Here is an 18,144-nt window from a genome sequence, read left to right as displayed (position 1 = left end):
TTTGACCAAGTTTTCTTATTACTCACCAGCAGCAGCTCTGCAAAACCCTTGTTCATCAGTCCCTTGCCTGTTTGCCACATCCTTCCTGCTCTGCAGTCATGAGGTACATGGATGTCCCTATGGACCAAGAAAGAAAAAGGGGAATGATGAAAGCAAGATCCATAACAGACCATCTCACCTGCAAGAAATGCAGAACTTTGATTCTCCTACACAGGCTACTGAAAACTGCACTGCTACTAATGGACTATCCTTCAACTTATCTTCCAGAATATATTCTTTTTTCTTCTCTTACAATGGTTCATATTCTGAAATACTGTACTCGGCTGGGTGCTGCCTTGTGTTATAGAAATGTTATCTTTGTTGTCCCACAGTGGGCTGGCTCACTAACAGGTAGAAATATTACACAGATGTCAGAAAGTAATCAAATTACTTAACTTTGCAGGATTCAAGATTCATAATTTTTAAATCTTCCATATAGGTAAGAAATACAGAAATTCCTCAGTTTATTTTTTTAAGATACACACAAATTAAATCTTTCTTTTACCTAGATTTTGTTACCTTCCCCTCCCTGGAAGTGGACTGGAAGTCCTGAAGAAACTGACCTTCCAAATAGAAGCAACTGGGAATGAACCAATTTTCACTTCCATCAAGCCAAAATGACAAGTATTGAAGAGAAAGCATTTTGTACTAGCAAAATATGTATGTTTGTGTGTCTGTACACATACTGATAAATCAAGTAATGCTTGAAACTAGCTGCAACTCTATTAAGGGACAGGCACCTTGCTTTTGTCTCTGGAATGTGCTCTATCCTAAATAAAAAACATAATGTTTTGTCACTTGGACTATTTATCTCTTTCCTTTTTCCCCCCCAAACAGTTAGGTATCATCTTAACTGCTTTGTTTGTTATTAACACTTCCACAAAATGAATATAGCAAAGTAGGAGTGGCTAAGTGACAAAAACCATAAGCAGCTGAATTTTTCTCAACAGGCAAGGGTAAGAAAGATGAGAGTTACTGGAATTTATTTCCCCTTCCTAGACAATTACTTGGCTAGGCATCAAAGCCCCAGCCCTTGTATTCTGATACAGACAACTGAGCAAGAATGACTTTCATAGTTGTGTCACCTTTATCACAGACCATGTTACACTCTAGTGATAAGAGAGGCAACTTGAGAAATGTGTCACATGTTTGAAATTGCTCTCAGTCAGGATGAAAGTCTGTACTGAATTAGTATGAGAAATACCTGACTTCCAACATTCTGATACTTCTCAGCCAAGGATCTCTCCTGAAATTTCCCAAGAACTGTATGTGAATACCAAATTATAAGTAACAGATGGTTTAATGACCCTCTTGGCTGGAAAAATTTTGCACTGTTTGACTTAATTTCTTACTACAGTTAGCTCTACACCATGAGGAATGGATATTGGCAGCCTTCTTTCAACAGCTCAGCTCTAGGCTAACCTACATGGTTCACTTGCAGCTGAATGAAATAACCACTGACTAAGTGAGATGACCAGGCACCTACTGCCAGGGCTTTCACTTGGAAGCTGGGACATCCTAATGGGAAAGGGAACAATTTTGTGCAACCCACAGTTTTCAACAGACAAAGAAGGCACAAATGTTTCATAGGCAGCATTGAATCCTTTTGTGGATCAAGTATCAACCAGTTAAGTTCTCATAGGCTCATGAGCTCGAGATTGATCTTACCTCTGTAGTGCCTTTCAGTACTCAGGATATCAGCAGCATGGTGGCTTGGATCTGCAAGACCATCAGGCTCCAGGCACAGGAACTTCCCAAGATGTAGGGGGGTGAATTCATTAAGATTTTAAGCAAATCATCTTATATCAAGTCTCCAATATTACTCGAATGAATGTAGTACAAACATCTCACACTAAACAGAAATGCATTCTAGGAATTCTCTATTAATGAGTGCTTGATATAAACCCATCAGCCTATAAATGATTTATTATTACATTCTATTATACTGATTCTCCTGCTATGGCACCAAGATCCAGCTGCTGACTTTGCTTTTCTTGCACTCTTGGCTGTCTTGTGTCATGACTATTCATGACTATGAATTTTTGTGGCATGAAGAGATTTTCATGCTTCCTCTAAGGTCAGCATATGGATCTTGCGGTAGCTCATGGTTCACAAAATGTGCTGTTACATAGCAAATATAGTCTATCAACAATTTAGGATCTCATACAATTTAAGAAAAATTGTTTCACTTTATCCTGCATATTGTATTTATTAATGGGAATATTTATTTTAAATTTCTTTTTCCAATTCATTAATTGGAAAATTAATAAATAAATAATTATATTTAAAGATTACAACAAGATTTGCACATTTAACTTAAAGGAGGACAAATTTTCAGGTCAAGTCTATAGTACAGAATGATTACAAGAATTAAGAGAAATTTATCACAAGATTGAAAATTAAGCAGTGTATATGTTCTGAAAATTAAGCAGTGTATATGTTCAAAACTCCATAACTACCCAGGAAGAAAGCAATTACTAAATTAATCTGCACTATTTACTAGTTCTTACTAGCTCACCATATTCCTTTTTTAATAATAGAAACAACTGCTTTCTAAGTTTTTAAAGGGATTATACAGTTGCTAAATACTACTAATTTAGACTAAAGCTACAGATGATTGTAAAGATGAATAAATAAGGAGACAACAATCCTGCACAACATTCCTTCTGAAGTTAGCTTTGGTTTTGTGAATCACCTTTAAACTTACCATGATCCTTTATTTTCTTACTCTTCCTAACAAAATCTAATGTTTCAATGAATGCATTTCATATTATGGCACTAAGCCATTTTCATAAGGATTTCTATAATGTGCCATTTAAGATTCAGTTTATCCTTCCAAGGCTGTTTTAGACAGAAAATTAAAGCAAAAACTCAGACAACCACATTAGTGTTTTGACTGGCAAACACAGTTACCTATGGGACTTGAGTGCAAATAGCACTTTTCTGGCACAGAGCTGTAAAGCGAAACATTGTGAATAACTGGAAATCCTGTCAGGATCTAATTAGAAGAAATAGGGCATAAAACCAAATGAGAAGTTGTCTGTGACTTCTTGGTAATCTCATGATTATGGAGTGACATCAGTTGCCACAATTTCATAGTAACTCCTTAAAGTGACCGAGGGTTAAACGCTGTGCAAGCCTAAGTCGATGTGTGATTGGAACTTCAGTTTCACCTTGGCTGTATTTGCTGGCTGTGTCTCAAAAGCAAGGCCTCAGCATTATTCAGAGAGATCTCTGGAGCTCATGGAATGTCAAGAGCCTGCAGGGAAAGCGAGTGTGGCCTGGATTGTCACATCTGGGTTTACAACACACAGAAGTGTTCAGTAACGGTGAGAGCAGCTTGATGCTTCCCATATGAATATGCAGGAAGGAGCCCAAGGCAGCTTTAAAATCTTGCTGTTAAAGAGAAATGAAATCTGCCATTTCTGCCAGTGTAACAGTGCTTTACACAGAGATAAATTTCACAGGTTCTTCACTGAGAAACTTACTAGTCAAGGTATGCATGAATGTCAGACTCTGTCACAAATTCATTTGTAAAAATTCCAGGGTCCACATATTAAGAGGCTATTTGAAAGAGTGTTAAAACTATTTCTTTTAAATATTATAAGTTCTTTCTATGCTAAAACTTAAAATCTTTCTTGAAAAACCAGGAATCATTTACAACTGCTCCACAAAACACAACAAATAATGCAAATAGATAGAAGAACAAAAACCAGAAAAAAAATGGTAAACGGGAAGTAGGTATTAACAAAAATTCTAAAAAACATTATTAAATAGACTTGCTTCAGTATCTCATTTATTTCAGGAAAAATTTTTTCTTATGAAGTAGCTCAAATGAAAGGAGAAATGGTGCTAGCACATGGAGTTAAGATAAAAATATCATAGAGAATATTCCTATTCTCTTTTTATTATTTCCACATATTATAAAACATATTACAAGTTTTGGACCAGAGGTTATATTTTTTAATTTCTTTTGCTAAAAGGAAATTTTTTCATAATTGCTGTTTTTCCCTCACATTTAGAACCATTTGTTTATTATCTTTTCCAGCATATATTAAAAGAAACACAACTGTACATCAAAGCATTTGATAGAAAGGTGTGCTTTTGCAGGAGAAAGAATGTTTTTCTAGTTAATGCAATATTGCTCTAAACTTTGGTAAGAATCATGGAAAGTAGTCCAGAGGCTGGCTAGTACCTGAGATCTCACTCCCATTCCATTTTTGGGGACTGAAGTCCCCCCAGTCTTTTGGGACTGAAATTCTGTTTGGATATGCTCATGAGTGTAGTTGTTACAAGGAGATGGAGATGGACAGAATATACCTACAGTGGATGAGTCAATTTTTTCAAGCCAGAATCCCATCCCTGACACAGGCCAAGAGCAGATTAAATGATAAAATCTTGAGAATGGTGGAAGCACAAGTGATACAGTTGCTTACACATGGACTCAGAAGTGGTCTCTGCATTGAGTCTGTGTGTTTGGGAGCAGAATTCAATACAAGAAAAATCCTATGAGCAAAGGAAATTTGAGAAATATCTAAGAGATTTGGAAATACAAATTTACAGATGTATTTCTAAAGCTCACAGCCTTTTAAAATTTATTCTGAAGAGCACAGAAAAATAGAAATTAATAGTATTAACCAACACTATTGCAATTAGAACTAGAAATCACCTGCTTTGTTCTGCCACTCTAAAACCAGCTCTGCTGCTTTACTCTCCTCTTGCACTACTACTGCAAAACCTTTTTCTCCTGCAACTTCAAAATAATCTCTGTCATTTCTGAATCTAGAATGCCACTGAACTTTATCAACTGAGCTCTTCTAGCATCCCAGCATTGCACAGAGCCTCTGTCAAAGTTCTGAGCTGCCCCACAGCTGTTGCTGCCTGCCAGTGCACTGCTCCCAGGCCATCTCAGTTGTGTTACCACAGTTTGGCTGTGTCACCCTCTGCTGACTCTGCACTACAAGTGCCACAGAGCTGCCTGTTGGCACCCACCTGTAAACGTAAGATTTTCCCAAATTAATCATATCACCTTCTTACTTAGGTTTGCATTCTGGCCTCGTCTAAAGCCCAAGGGACACAAACAGAGAATCTTCAAGATACACTATCAGATTTTGCCTTGTCCTCTTCAGCTGTGTAATGACTTACTAAATGATTTTTTAACCCTGAAAGCACCACATTTACAATCATTGCAAACTGGAATTACTGAAAGGCTGGGAGCTGCTTTGCTTGCTTCTTTGCAAGCACAGATTGGTGTAACTGAAGTCACAAGGAACATGATAATTTATAGAGCTCCTGCTATGCTGGGCTGCTCAGCCCAGGGCTCAAGGGCAAAGCATGGATGTAGTTCAGAAGGCAGTCTTTGCCACAGCACAAAAATTTGCAAATTTTATTACAAGAATACATATCTTTACTTGAAGAGTGGAAGTTGGCCTTGTACAACAGCTTGAAAATCATGTCAAAACTGATCTCAAAATGCAAAGTTGTTTCAAACAAAATATATTAAATAATAAATCTCTAATACATATAATCAAAATAACTTTTCTTTCTGTGGTATTTCTTTCAATTCTCCTCCTGGGAGGAGAAGTTGGCATTTTTCATTATAGTAGCATCAATTATCTCTCTTTAAACATTTCCGGATTTCAGCAGAGAAGACTCCACCTTCTCCCAATACACAATAAACAAAACCTTTCTAAGGTTTCAGCCCATTTCAAAATCCCGAAGTCACACATGGGATAAAGAAAGAAACAGGATGTTAAAGTAAATTACACAAAAATAGGAAGAAGGTTGTTTATTAAATGGCAACCAGAGTCCTGACATATACAGTATTCTCACTGTTTTTTCCTTTGCCATAAGTTTTCTGACCCTTCTTTTTTTTGTTTTGATTGTTTTTTTCTGGCTGATTTATTCATCAGCTTTTTCTATCACTATGGCAAAGGCAAATATCCTCTGGAAGGAAGACATTTTCCCTCCTCCACACTTCCTCTGGGACAGAGAAGAAAGAACATTGATTTATCATCCTGCCAAAGCTGGCCACCTGGACAGACACCCATCATTCTCAGAACAGAAATGCAAGACTAGAGTGTGCTCTGGCAAAATCTGCCTGAGGAACAGATGATTTCCCACATTTGCCTTTGCTGTAGGTCCAATGTCTAACTTACAGCAACAGTCAACAGCAGTGGCTTCAGCAGAAGATGAAGACTGCTCACAACTGGCAAAGTTCACCATGCAATTCTTTAAACAATGTCCTTATTTGCTGAGATTATGTCTCCTTACTTGAGGTATGACTTCCTTCTTTAGCTTGTCTCACTTTACTGCATTATTCTTTCAACAGTAAAAAACCACAAAATTGTTTTAAAAGTCAAAACCCATTCAGAATGAACAATGCATACAAAGACTGGTAAATAGTTGTGCATATAAATTTGTCTAATTTGAACATTTTATCTCTGAAGACAGGAAGAAACTTCCCAAAAGTTTTCCCCCTACAAATTATCATATAATCAGATCATATCAGTTTCAGGAATCACAACATACTTAAATCAAGGAAATACAAAACATTACCTGGAAATGAGAGGAATTCTCACTTATTAAATCACAGTTCATGCCAATCTTTCGATTAAAAAAGTAATCTTCCTCATTTCATCCATGTTGTGATATTTGTAATACCCGAACTGCCTGTATTTAGTCTGTGACTTTTACATTTGACCTTTAATTGAAATAGGTTATAGAAAGGCAGATAAAAAGACAATTTTTTAAAAAAGGAATTTAAGGTTTGTTTAGTGATTTATGTTATATACTGCAGATTGCTCTTGAAAATGTCTTTTGTGTGCTACCTTCATAAAAGGTATATAAACACAAATTTGTTTCCTGGTGCCACAAAAATGCTATATCTGCACCTATTTTATCAGGATTAAGACTGATGTTGACAATTAATTTATTAGTCCTATTCTCCACACAACGGGGAATTTATAACTTAAATCATCTCAGATATATTTAAATCTCAGTTAATTTAAAAATGTTTTTCTCAGTTTGTGGGTGAATGCCAATATCACCAAGTTATTTGCATGCATACAAGTAGAGGCCAAGGACTACTCTTTCTGATGGAAACTGTCATTTGACTTGTCTAATAAGCTCCGAGGAAATTGAAAACTCTGTAAATGAACTACACAGGAAAGTTTAAGACTTATCTGTAGTAGCAAAAGGAGAGAAAATGCCTCTGTATTCCTCTGTATTGGAATCCTTCTAGGCAACCCAAATGTTGAACTAATGTAACTATATGCTGAATTACATCAATCTTCAAAAGTACTGTATTCCCTACAGGGCACATAAAATCCGTATACAAACAATTATGGAAGTCATTCTCAATTTCAGTTTTATTTAAAAATGGTTGAAAAATATTTTTAATTGAAAACCAATAAATATTCACCCATCTCTTCTTTTGATTTTGATGTAACTGTCATGTGTTCTCCAACACAATACAGAATTTATCTCCCTGATGCAGGTATCCAATTGCTTCCAACATTCTAGCTGACTTTTTTCTTTGTGTAAAACATTCTATTTTGGATTATATTATTATAGTTGGGGTCTTTTAGTTTATATTCTAGTCATATATTTATAAATGTCTATCACCATTGTTATGTAGTAAAGCATCCAAAAAAAAAATTTGGTAGGGGGATCAAGGCACTTGAGAGTCACTAAAATTTCTTATTTGCTTCTCTATGGAGAAATGTGTGACCAGAATTATTTGGCCATACAAACATCCATGAGTCTTTCCTAATGAGGGGCCTGTAAATTGTGCCACCAATCAGGGATTGAAAGTTCATAATTTGCAATAACTTCAGAAAATCATTGGCAAGGATTAGCAGTAGCCATTGAATTTTCCTGCTTTTGGACCAATTCAAAGAGCCTTGTCTTCCTTTGGAAGGACTTCAAAATTATGAATGACTGCCGAGAAAAGCAGCCTTTGCTAGGAAGAAACAGCACAATGTAATAGGTCAGTGGAAGTTCCCCTCTAAATTTTTTTACATGCAGCCTTTTAGGGAGCAAAGAGAGGGAGGGCCTTCCATCTGAAATAATAAACCCCAACTATGTACAGAAACCCGTGGTTACAGAAACACAGGCATTCACACAATTATGTTAAAGAACATTAGGTGCTTCTGCAGTCTCCACCCTGAAACGGTTTCCTGTTTTTTAAAACCTAGCTACTGATGCTAAATGCTAAAAGATTTGCTTCAATGCAGCTCATCTCATTACAGTCCCTACATCCTGTTTGTAAATCTGTCACTGAAATTAAACTTTCATCCAGCTGTGAAGTCTGTCCAAACTGACCACTGTTACTGACCACTGCCAAACTAGAGCCTGGTGTCAGCTTTCTCGAGATAAGAACCTGTCTTCTCATTTCCCTGTGGGATACCTCATGTTTCTGAGATCCTACAGAAATAATTAAAAGCCTTAAAAGTACACCAAAAAAAAGGAAAATTCAACCACTGAACTAAACTCATCTTCTAGTTCTTGAAGAATTTGTTCGTACAGCTATAGGGTTAGTTATAGACTTTAAAAACACTCATTAAAACCATAAAGATACATTTACAGAAACACAGCTTCACAGGATAAAAGCAATTAGTCACAGATCAAATACTGTTAATAAAATGGAAGTGCTTTGTACTTCCAAACTTGTTCTAGTGAAGATGACTATTGATCAAAACACTTTCTTAGAAACTCCCACATCAATAGCTATATGTAGAAACAAAAAAAAATTACATAGTCAAATCTGTATTGACATCATTTGATTAAACAAAATCCTTCTCAGGGTCCCTTCCAAGGCATATCTCTGTTCTAGCCCATTTTCTCTCTTGGATAAAAAGAGACTGAATCAGGTTTCTAAGAAACCTGGAGAATAGATGTTTAGGAAGTACTGCCCTTCCAGGTCATGCCAAAGATCTTAGAAGACTTTCAAATTACCTCAGATTTTTTTTTTTCTTGTAAAATATGCATTCTTAAATAAAGATGTGAAATAAGAATTCCTCAAGAATCACTTAATTTGCTTAGCATATTGTTTTTTTTCCTGACATGTCAGGAAATAGTTTTCAAAGTGCAGGTTGCAACAGCATGAAATCCACTTAGACCTGCACTCCTGCATCACCGCACTGATCCGAGTTTCGGACCTCCACACTTCCTAAAAAAAAAAAATTAAAAAAAAAAAGAAATTTATCAGAAAATACAGAGCCTCACCAGTCCTCACTCCTTATCTCTACAGTTCATGAGATGAAGAGCTTGGATGGGAGTTACTGTATTTTTCCTATAAAGGCTTTTTGGCTTTGAGGTAACTTCTGGCAATTTAGATTATTTTGAAATTGTCTGCACTCTTAACACCACTTGATTGTGTGAATTTTCCATATTACCAACATCCTTAACAATCACTACAGAATCACGACCTAGATAAAATCTGAAAATACTTGATGTCCCTTTTGATATTTTTGATTTTTTTCTGTTAAACTTTGAATCATGACCATTTACTACACACACTTACTACACACATGCCTGTGTACATCCATATTTTACAAATACAGCTGAAAATGTGTTTTACAGTTCTTGCTCATTCAACCTTGTTGGAGTTTAAAACTATTTCACCAGTATTTTAGCAAATTTCATGAAACACAGACTGGTCATAGCAAAGTCCCCAGTAGATATCATGGTATAAATGCTACCCTTACAACATAATTTTTAATATCCTGCATCCAAAAACATATAATTGGCATTCCTTATTTTAAGATGTTCCTTAAAACACTCACAACTCTGTGAATTTTTACTTTTAATTTTTTTTTACGAAAAACTTCAGTTATTTCCAAATGGAATTATTATCCAAGTATGGTGTATATACCATACACACCCTCCATCAATCCTTCAGAGCAAATAAACCTGTCTCAGCTCTTGCTTGCACGTGACCAGGAAAATCCTAAATGCACCTACATTGCATCTCAACAGCATGGCTGGTGTGCTGGAGCTGCATTCCCAGACTCTGTCAGTATGACATGCTACGAAGGAATTTATGCAATGAGATATTTTAGTTAAAACTGCTATTAAGGTTGCAAATCCACATGCTATAAAATGGGAAAGAAGATAATTGAAGTTTGTATGTTTGTATGCTCCCACATATGTTTTTTCCCCCCAGGAAACCTGTTTCTATATGAGAAGAGATAAATAGATTGTGGTAACAAGTTAGGGGTTGGACTATAAAGGAGACTCTTTGTACCTGCACTTTGTCTCATTTAGCCACAATTAAAGTTCCCGAACACTGTCATTTCCTTAATTAAAGTAGTAAGGAATGTTCATTACTCTAAAAATCCAGGTGCTTAACTTAGGAAATCAAAGTTAATAAAGTTGAGGTGCTCCAGAGATGTGGGTAGAAAACACCAATAAATTAACCAGTGGCAGTTGTCTTTCATGTTTTGGTGATCTACATCAAGCATGTTGGCCTAGGTACAATATAAACACACAAATTGAATTCAGTACATCTATTATCCTCTGAATAAGCTGCAAGGGAGGAGAAGGTTTTTAAATCCTGTTACTAATAGGAATTGCTGTAATATCCTCATGATTGTGAGGAAATGCTTTGAGATTACAGACTAAAAAAAGAAGACATAATAACAGTGCTACAGAAAAAAACAGCTCCAGGCCATACCCAGCTTCTAAACTTTTTTACATGAGAAGTAACACCCATTTTGTCCCATTTCCTACACCCACAACCACTTCTACAGGGAAAGAACACCAAGCAAGACCAAGATCCTCACAGCAATTTCCCTTGACAGCAGTTCCCATGTTTTGCAATACTAAGTGAACCTAAATTCCAGACAGCTCAAGGTAAATTACACCCCTGAGCAGACTGTGGAACAGCACACCTGTGGAGTCCTTCGGTTACACAAAGAAAGCACTTATTTTTTAGAAATGGGCCTGATAAAGAACTCTTCTGCTACAGGCCATCTTATAAAATAATAAATCTGAGATTAATGAAGATTGGATGAGGAGGGACTCACAGATAACAGCCCAGCACCTGTGGAGAACCCAGGTGCCCAAAGCCAAGGAACCAGCAGTGCCTGCTGGGAGCTCCTCCACAGCACAGGATCCTCCGGGCTCCAACAGTTGGACTATGGAGAGGAAAACCTCATGCAGAATTTAGATTCAACAGTGATTCCCAACTGTGGGCAATTTTGTGTGATGTAACACTTGTAGTTACAACAGGGAAAAAGTACTGAAATTTGGCCTGTTTAATATCAGATAACTTTATATTTTTTACCATAAAAAGATTACAATAAATACACAAAAGTATATGCTCAGGAGGTTTCAAAAGCATCAGAATATTCAAAGGTTAGATTTCATCTTGGAGATATTTTCCAACCCTAATGATTCTGTGATTACTATTATCTCCATGTTCAAACTCAGATGAACCTAGGCTATGAAGCAAAACTTTGCTCACATTAGACTCTTCTGCTGCAACTAGTTGTGGTACCAGTCATTGCCAGCTAGATGTCCCATGAACAATAGGATATGTTATACAATGACAAAAATAAGAGCCTGCCTTTTAACATGTTTACAACATACATAATTTTATGTACAATAATTTCCTTTTCTTCTTCTACTTTTGGCCAGTCTGATGTTGTGCAAATGCCCTCCAAGTATGTCACTGGTCTCCTTTGATGCAGTGCAGAATAGGTAGTCACAGTATAAATATCTAATGAGCACAAATGTAAAAACCCTGTACCTTATGAGAAGATAGCTCCAAAGAGAAATACATCATTGGGAAGTTCCCCCTCTGCCAAGAAGTTTTGCAGTACTGCAATGGCAAATGCCCCAAGTTACTTTGGTGAGGTCAAAACTGGGGAAGCCCAGCTGTGCAAAGCACTCTGCACAATACTCTCACAAGCATCTAGATCTCCAGATAGACAAAACTGTTCTCAGACTCAAAGGAACTTAAAATATTTCCTCCTTTACTATCACATGTCTATACTTCCTTCTTGGTTATTATGGGCCCAGCATCCTCTGGTTCTCTGCAACTGTTGGGCACTTTTGTCCATGCAAACAACAATAACCTAGAACAATGATGACAATGAGCTGAATAAGGTAACTTGTTCTGACATTCTGTCTTTACAACTATGTAAAATACAAAACACTGACTATTCTCCTGTGGTAGAACAATTACAAGTGCTAGCATTTAAAGTCACAGCAGGATATAAAACTTCTGAACCTTTCTAGCAGTATCATCTCTTAAGTACCTGCACTCTCCTCTTTCTACTTCTTTTCAGCTATCAGTAAATTAGGAGTTATTTTGAAATTCTTCTTTCTGGTAATTAGTTTTTCATCTTACTTTCAGTAGGTCAGTTTGACTATCTTTCTTCTTAATTATGAAATCACCTACACCTTCATATACTAGCTTCAGCACACCCACTTTTCCTTTACATATTTATTTTGTCTTCCCAATCAATCAGAGGGTAACTTCAAAACTGCTTTTATTTTCTATAAAGACTCCTACACTGACAGGTCTCACATTTCCTATCACCATAATTGCTCTTGGGACTTTTTCCAGTCCTCTCAAAATCACATGATAAATGTTCTCATTTCCCTTCCAATATGCCTTTCCAAAAGTCAGTTTCTTACACTTTGAATTACAGCCAATCTCTCATTCAGTATGCTGAACACCCCTCTAATGCCTTTGCAAACATTTCCTCACCAGCACCTGGAAAAAGTTAGCAAGATCACTCAAGTGACTACGCTTTCACAAGCCATTAATTCTTCCAGGCACTACTGAATGTAGTCTGCAGATGCCATGATAATTAAAAGTAACAGAACTGTAAGATATTTTATAGCAGGCATATTTGCAGGCATTTAACCTCTTTGCATGTTCTATGACTTCCAATACTAGCTAAATTCTCAAACTCCTTGCTTGTTCCAAATACTTCATATTGTGTGCTCACACTATTGTTCTTTTCCCACCTAGTTCCTTCTGTGTTACTCAGTTACTTCATTTGTACAAAATCAGTACAATTAATTAAGATTTCCTACTATTCTTTCTTTCAGTTATCTCTTGGAATGTCCCCACCTACTTAGTACTCAGAAAAATTTTTCTGTTATATCGAAACTGAAACAAACTCCAGGAGAATAAAGGAAAAGAAAAAGAAAAAAAATTGAGAAAACGTAGTATTTGTGAAACGAAACAAAACAAGATAGGATTTAAAAAATACTCTCGATACTAAGTTCAGTGCAGGCTCTCAGAACATCACAAATCTCAAAACTGAAAAAAAAATTAGATGTTACTTCACAGGTATGTATTTCTGATTATTAGTTGTGCAAAATACTGAAGTATATACATAACATCAGTAGAGGGTATTAGTTCCAGTTAACTACATAAAAGAAGCCTCATATATGCTTAAATGTTTTGCTAAAAGAATCCTTACTGTCATTAAATAAGAATTGCAAATGAAGGTATAAAAATGCAAGAAACCATCCTTGTAATTGGCAGATCATTCAGCAATGAACCCAGAGGCTCACAGGTTTTGTGTAAAAAATCTCTAACAAACTTTTACTACAGCAATCACATCTGTTCAGCAATTGCATCTGATGTATTAGATGTATTAGAGCAGACATTGTTTAATGAGTGTTTGAAATCTGTGGAAGTACCCTTGTAAAAAGGAGGAAACGGAAATCCCCTTCACATCCATTATTACTTAAAAATGTTTTATATAAAATTAATATCATAGTCATGGAAGGGGTTCAATGTTAATGAATATGGAAAAATCTTCTTGCATTCTGGATATTTTGTGGGGATATACAGGGGCCCTTATGGTTCCAGAATGTCCTGCTTATAACTATTATTTCTCAGCAAAAACTTAAACTCTGTTAGATGTTAGTCCCTTTCTTAACTTATATTGGAATAACTTGTATTTTGCAAGCCTAGACTAGAACTGAAGGAAAAAGAAAAGGAATGTACGTGGTCAAATTAACTCCTGCTTCAAGCAAATGCTGCAGCCAGACCAGGCACAGGGAGGCAAGGCTCTTTCCTCTGACTTGTTACACTGCTGATGAACATTCTCATCTTCTTCATTAGTCCTCACCTGTGCTGGAGCAAGCAGCTTGTAGACATTCCTGCTGCTAACAAAAATACTGCCACTTAGAACTTCAGTACTGGTCAAACCTTACAGTCAGAGAGAAAACAGAGAGAAGAAAAGCAAAAAAAAGAGAGGGGCGAGTGGGAATCTCTCTTTCCCCCACCCCATGGGTCCTGGAAGGAAGGCTGCAGCTCATGGGTGAGGAACTTCGGGAAAGCTGCACTCAGTCCTTGGGCGTCACCCCACATCAACTATCACAGCAATATTAACAGTTGCAACAGGAGATGAAAAGGAGGATGTGCACATTTCCACAAGCTGTCCCTTAACTGCAGATGCAGTCGCAGGCTTGGGTTTGAATCCCAAACTGAGGCAAGCAGAAAAATGGTCTTTCAGGCTCAGCTCTTGCTCTGTGCTCCAGCTGCCCTCCTCAGCAGGCAGCCTGATACACCGTGTACCTGAATCAGGACACGGAGCTTCGCGCGGCTCGGAAACACTGAGCCAGCACTGCGAATTTGTCATGTAATTGCAATGGAATACAACAGCACATATTTACAGATGATTGAAGTAAACATAACTAATTTGGCACCTTCCAAGGATGTTAAACAAATTAATTTACCAGAAACTAATTTTTATGGCAGAAGAGTGATTTTCAAGTGACTATTGCAGTATAAACGTATTCATAATAATCATCTGAAATTCTGATCTGTTCTTTGAATCAGTACACTGTAAAATGCCACATAAATGAAGAGCCTATTCAACACCTCATTAGAATGCTGTGTATTTCTAATGCACTCCTGGTATTTCCAAGAAATTATCTTTATTGTAATAAATAATTGTTGATTTATTCAGAGCAATTAACAACTTCAAGAAATACTTTCTTAATACTTTCATGTACTGTCTTCTGCTAGAAGACTCATAAGGCTCTAGGCTTATTTCACAGACCCTGCTTGGACCTCCTGTGAACAGTCACCAGCCAAAATTTAACTATCCTGGTACTTTTAGTATTTTATAAACATATGGCCCTTAAAATACACTGCTTTGATGAACCATCTTGTGAATATATTCATACTAGGATAGTGAAGTAAAATAAGCAGTTTCAATGTGTGCTAAGCAGCTTAAAAATATTAATGCTTAGAACATCTTTTTAAAGACATTCACAGATTCAAAGGACATTAAATTTATCAACTCATGCTATCTTCAGTTAACCTATGACACTAAATTCAAAACCAGTCATGATGGATTTCTTGCTGAGTGTGCCTCTTTAATGTCTGTTGTTGCAATCCAAAATTAGTACTTTATTTAGTATCAGCACTTTCTTGAAAACAAATACAAAGTTGACAGTTATTTTTAAGAATGTGCTGTATCACACATTTAGAAAACACAAATAATGCCAGCAAACATGAAGGAGATGTACCTTATAGAGAGTCACAGGAAACAGAAATCTCACAGAACAAAAAGATCTTCCTATCACCAATAACTAGAATTTGGTCCTGCTATTGTTTATTTCAAACATAGGGAAAACTCTGCTTCCTGTCACTATAGATGTATTTTGCTCCATATACAACCTGACCCTTGACTTATAATAGAGAACTCCTTGGCTCCATTCAGTTTAGCCACTACAGACTGAACCTGCAGAAGGTTCAGCCAACATCCACACTACTGTAAAAGGATTTGACACATCATCAGAAAAAACAAAATATGAGTTTCCTTGAATTCTAGGGGGAAAGCACTTGAATGGCAAAATGAAAAAAAAGAAAAGGACAGAAACGTTGCCAGGTCAGACAGTCCTGCTCCTTGTTGCTGAAGCAGCACAAAGCAAAACTCCCAGCTGTACAAGTGCTATATCAGCCCTCCTGTATTTCTTAGGATTTTGAACGCCAAAACCTGCAGTCAGTTCTCCAAAGTCCAGAACCAAATGGCAAACTGCATGGTACAGTCCCCATTAAGGAAAAAATGTGTGATTCCTAAAGACATTATAAATTAAGGCCAGCTGTTAATGAAGAAATCTCTAAGGTTAACTAAGGACAAGGCTCATGATCTGCCACGTCTGAATACAAGCTGGAGGAATGGTAGCACTCACTGGATGGTGCTCCCCTTCCTGGGTAATCTACAGCATCTCTGTATGCATCTCTTTTCAATGCAAATGGTGAGAGCAGCAAGTAGCTGCTGTCTCTAAAAGGTGTTAACAGAAATGAGAATTTTTCACATGTTGCTGACAGAAGGGAAAGACTTGGTTAAAATTTCCTCTGAATTTTATTCCTAAATCCCATCTCTTCACCATTTTGTTGATGGAGGCCCTATATGTTTCCCATCTCTTGGGAAGCATCATTTTTCCCATTCAAACCTCAAATACATCCTTCTAGTAGACTGATACTAAGTACAGGAGTTAAAAAAGACTCTGGAATCACCAAATACACAATAAAGTAGGAGATGGCAAATTTAGTGTATCTTGAAATGGGAGGAAGATGTAAAAAATAATTGCTGTGAAATGAATTTATTTTTTTTCATTTTTAAACAGATTGCCATGTTAAAAGCAACTAGTTTTTTGCTATTTGCTAACCTAAAGGACATTTGTTTTGCTACTATGGGTTTTTCTAATAGCCTTCTACTAGATTCTTCAAATTTGCAATCCCACTTCCCAAATTAATATGCACCTACCTCTCTGCACAATTTCTACAAACTTTTGAACTTCCTCCACTGTGCCTTCTGTCCACAGATGATTCCTTCTCTTCTAGCCTCTCCTGAAGCTTCTTCGATAAACTTCCTGTTTTCTTGACAGTGTTGACTATGTCCATTATCTCATTTTCACTTCAAGGAGGTGTCTTGCTCTACCATTCCTTCCGATCCCATTTTCTCCTCTTTGTTCCAGCTTCTTTGCTCTGTTTGTTTTCCTGCTTGTTCCTTAACATTGTCCTTGTAGACTTGCAGTTCTATCAATTTGCTTCATTGACCTTTATATGCTGTCTTGCAAATTTGTGAGCCTCAAAATTCTGTAATTATATTAAGCTTTTGAAGTCATCTTGCTCATCCTTTTTTTGCTGGATTTGCAGAAGTTCTGCAAGTGTTTTCCTAGCAACTACTAACCTTGAAGCTTTCCTAGCATTTCCAAATTATTTTCATGCTCATCCATACTTCCTCCTGTCACATTAATGATATACTGAACTCTGAAGGAACAATATGGTATTTTTTTTCTACCTTCTGCCATGATAAAATCCTACTAAATCAGTTATTTTTTGCATCTCTTTCATGACAGATGCACATTTGTCTAACTTGTACAGCACTACCTCACCTCAACTATTGAACTCCTCTAATTTTTTTTTCTAATTTATTTTTTCTAAACTATTTCTTTAGCAAAAGACCTTTGTTCAAACATGGCATGCTGCAGTGCAGACCCCTTCACTTCATAAGGAAAAGATACAAATGAAAGAGCCTAGAGACTGGCTTTACTACAGATGCAAAGTTGTTTCTCTGACAGGCCTCTATTTACTTTCAAATGTTGAGACTTTAAAGTAATTACAAATTAAGACCTCCCCAGACTTCCAAAGCTCCCAGATGTTTTTGTTCATTTGTTTTGTGTTTTAACAGCTTTGACATTCTCCTAAGCAATTCTTAAGCTTAAACTGTCTACTTGCGCAGACTTCCAGAGCTTCCAGATGTTTTTGTTTATTTGTTTTGTGTTTTAATAACGTTGACATTTTTCTAAGGAGTTCTTAAGCTTAAACTGCCTATTTGTGCTCTTAAATAGTGATTATTGGTTAGGTAAAGGCTTTAGTTTGCCTTGCAATTTTAATAAAAACTATATTAATATATCCTTGTCTGACTTCCATTTCAAACTGATGAATTACATATATTTGTTAACTAAAAAATAGTAAAAAATAGAGATTATAGAAACTGACGTATCATAGTGAAAATATATGTATATAAAGGCAACTTAATGAGTGTCTTACAATAACTACCCCAGATATTTTTTTGAATGAAATGTATACTTTGGTAGTGTAGCCCCTTTACC

General features: G+C 36.5%; 1 protein-coding gene across 7 annotated transcripts in view; it reads right to left on the bottom strand.

Annotated features, from left to right (window-relative positions):
- Positions 1-18,144, bottom strand: part of VCAM1 (vascular cell adhesion molecule 1) — a 41,573-nt gene that overhangs the window by 12,599 nt on the left and 10,830 nt on the right. For 2 of the 7 annotated variants that reach the window (XM_064428077.1, XM_064428076.1), the window contains exons 2-3: positions 1,708-1,789; positions 27-117 (exon numbers count right to left, since the gene is read on the bottom strand). The gene's annotated coding sequence lies outside the window, so the exon portion shown is untranslated. Of the gene's footprint in view, positions 1-26; positions 16,748-18,144 lie in introns of those variants that run through there. The other 5 variants (XM_064428079.1, XM_064428080.1, XM_064428081.1 and 2 more) reach the window with 4 other exon arrangements.

Source organism: Passer domesticus, chromosome 7, assembly GCF_036417665.1.
Source record: "Passer domesticus isolate bPasDom1 chromosome 7, bPasDom1.hap1, whole genome shotgun sequence".
Classification (NCBI taxonomy): domain Eukaryota; kingdom Metazoa; phylum Chordata; class Aves; order Passeriformes; family Passeridae; genus Passer; species Passer domesticus.
This window is presented reverse-complemented; position numbering and strand designations above follow the sequence as displayed.